At 41.7% G+C, this 3,521-nt stretch overlaps 1 pseudogene; it reads left to right on the forward strand.

The window, feature by feature from the left end:
- Positions 1–872: 872 nt before the first annotated feature.
- Positions 873–970, forward strand: LOC120107606 (small nucleolar RNA R71; annotated as a pseudogene).
- Positions 971–3,521: the final 2,551 nt, after the last annotated feature.

The raw sequence follows: 3,521 nt of genomic DNA on the forward strand, positions 1-3,521 counted from the left end.
GGTCAGAATCAGGTATGGCTTGAGTTTGTTCTGGGACTGGTCGGTCAATAATCTTTCCACTTCGCAATGTTATTATACTCTTTGCTTGCTCTTTATGCGAAGTTGAAGATGATGCATTGCTACCGCCGTAGACTTGAGGGTTAGGTTGTGGTTGAGCTGGTAGCTTACCCTTCTCTTGAGCACTTAAAGCAGTGGTCAGCGTTGTCAGTTGATTTCTTAATTCATCATTGATTTTAGCTTGACCTTGCATGAAAGATTGTAAAGTTTCTTCGAGACTGGGTTTTTGAGGGGGTGCATGTGCATAATGAGGGTGCGGAGGTGGAGGAGTTGGGTTATATACTTGTTGAGGTTGGTCATTCCTCCACCTGAAATTTGGATGGTTCTTCCATCCAGGGTTGTAAGTACCCGAAAAAGGATTATTGAAAGATTTTTGATAGGTATTCATAACATTGGCCTGATCGTGCAAGACTTCCTTGAATGCGGGTATTGTGGGGCAATCAGTGATGAGATGGCCAGGCATCTCGCAAATCCTACAACACTCGTTGTTATGCTCTACGGTCTTGACGGGTTCAATCCTTCTAAGTTCAATTTCCTCTACCTTCCTAGTAAGGGCTGCCATTTTAGCTTGAATATCATCCTGAGTATTAAGGTTGTAAAGGCCCCCGTGTGGAATGCTAGTAGTCTTAGGCAAAGGTTTATTCACTCTATCCCCTGTATCCCATAATTGTGCAGTCTCTGCGAGAGAGTCTAAATAGTCCCATGCCTCATTGGGTTGCTTTTCCAGAAATAGACCATTGCACATAGTCTCTATAAATTGTTTCAACTGTGGAGACAACTCTTCGTAAAAGAAACTAATGGTTCTCCATGTTTCAAACCCATGATGAGGACAAGAGAGAAGCAAATCTTTAAATCTCTTCCAGCATTCATAAAATGTTTCATGGTCTTTTTGCTGGAAATTACTAATGTGCCTTTTCAAAAAATTAGTCCTTTGTGCGGGAAAGAATTTTTTCAAGAATTCTCTTTGCATATCCTGCCATGTTCCTAGTGATCTAGGTCTCAAGGAGTTAAGCCATGTTTTGGCTTTATCCTTTAAGGAAAAAGGAAACAAGGTCAATTTAAGGACATCTTCCGATACATTTGGCACTCTAAATGTGATGCTAATTTCCTCAAAATCCTTAAGGTGAAGATAAGGGTTCTCAGATTCTATTCCATGATACTTGGGCAGCAATTGAATTACTCCTGGTTTGATTTCAAAGTGTCCTACATTTTCAGGAATAATCATGCATGAAGGTTGACTAGTCCTAGTGGGATGTAAGTATTGTCGAAGTGTCATAACTGGGGGTCTACCTTCATCACCATGGTGACTTCCTACATCATCAGGAAAATTTGCCATCTCACAAGGTGTGAGATACTGCGAAGGAATTTCAAGGATGTGTCCTAAGGAATTGTCAAAAGGTTGTCGACTCAGACGTCCAGTGTTGTCCCTTTTCCAACCTAGCATACAAAATTTCAGAGTTTATTTATTTGTTTGTTTTTTTTGTTTATTTATTTATTTTTTTTTTAATGATTACCCTTGATCTTTTCTTAAAGTTCTTATCAATTTTCAAGTAGCAACAAGGGTTAATGAGATATGATGATAATAAAATTCTGATTCTAAACAAAAAAATTAAACACAGAAAATTCAAAGCAGACAGCAGCAAAGTTTATATTAATTTAATGGTCATAAAAGTATCCGAATATCAATCAGACCGTTCAGATGAAAGAAACATGTGTCCTACAGCAGCCGACGAAATTTGAGTGCAATCAGACGGTGGATTACTCAGATATCAGAGTTTGATGCAGACTGTGCAGGAAATAAAAACAGCAGAATTTTTTTTTTTGAAAGAAAAAGACTAAATAATAAGATACTGATTAAATCTAAAATTATACTAATAAATCAGCCGTTCCCCGGCAACGGCGCCAAAAACTTGATGCAAAAATAAAATTGTTCTCCCAAGTGCAGGAGAATCGCACAAGTAGTAAAATCTCGGGAGTCCGAGGTCGAATCCTCAGGGAACGAAATATATATTAGATTATTTAATATAATTTTAGATTAATTAATTCAATAAATTCGTGGATTAAGATGATGTTTTGATTTTCAGAAATTAAAAACAAAGATGATATGCAACTAAACAAAGTTCAATGAAATAAAGATGGTAGGGATCTGGAATCCCCCTTGATGATATTGCATCCAAGAAATAAACTCTATGGTTTTTGATTAAAAATGAATGGTAGGATAGATCTAATCATGGTATATATTTCATGAACATATGAACTCAATTTCTAAGCATTCATCGTGCTTTCTACGTCTACGATGAATCAAATACTAAAGCAATCCATATATCAATAATCATAATCCATTAAAGAGCTATCTACGAAATAACTATGCATGGATCAAAAACATATCAGTAAATATGATTCATTGAAGGCAAAAGTTTAGAGTTTACTTCAAAGAGCAATACATCAAAGGTTCCTCCATCTCCCTCCCTAAGAAATTAGCCACTCAATTCAAACATTAGTCCCTCTTTTCTCTTTTTTTTTTTCTATTCTTTTCGGAAACAGGGGCTCCCCTGTTCCCTTTCTTTTTCCTTTGAATAACAGGGGCTCCTCTGTTTCTTCTTTGAATGGGGACTCCCGCCCTTGGTTCACCGAATGGGGGATATATATAACAACTCCCCCCCCAACCGAGAGAGGTGTCAAGCTGGCCTTCGATCCCTTCTTCACATGCGGTGGAGATGAGCTGACCCGATGAATCTGGGGCGTGGATCGCGGGGTCATGGTTGCTGGGATTCGGATGCTGGCTGGCCGTGAACGTGGCTGCAGGGAAGCTTCACAGAAGCCGGGATCTTCGGTAAGGGAGGTTGGGTGGTCGTTCGAAGCATACATCCCGGCTGGTCGCGGGATCTCCGGACGCGTGAAGGGAGCTGATCACGGAAGCTGGCTGGGATTCGGATGATGCGTTGGAAGATCACACGGACACGGGATGCTGGATTGCAGGAGGATCGGACTCGGATGATGTGCTGGAGCTGGAACGCATGGGAGGATGCTTCACGGACGCTGGGAGCTGATAACACGCGGAGATGCTCGCGGGATGATAGCTGGAGGCTCTGAGATGAGGTCGGGGCGCAGGGAGAAGCTGGGACTTCGGTTCCTGTGAAGCTTGGGACGCGAACGGATGAACTCAGATTCGAAAGAAGCGGACGGAAGCTGGATCTTTGCTGGGATGAGGTGATGCTTCACGAGAGGGAGCTAACAGCGGAAGAATGTGGAGATGGAGCCGGCTTGCGGACGACTGGATCATGCAACGCTGAGATCACTGAAGCTGGGAGGCGCTATGAACCGGGATGACATGGGGATTAATTGCAGTGAACTGTCTTGCTGAACTTAGACTCCTTCTAATGTGCAACTGGGGTTGAACCATGCGGTTGACTGGTCACCTACGGTGATGCATCTTTTGGACCCAATGCGCATTTTAACTTTGA

This window comes from Phoenix dactylifera, chromosome 14 (assembly GCF_051530095.1).
Source record: "Phoenix dactylifera cultivar Ajwa chromosome 14, Ajwa_hap1_PhDact_Kaust_v1.1, whole genome shotgun sequence".
Classification (NCBI taxonomy): domain Eukaryota; kingdom Viridiplantae; phylum Streptophyta; class Magnoliopsida; order Arecales; family Arecaceae; genus Phoenix; species Phoenix dactylifera.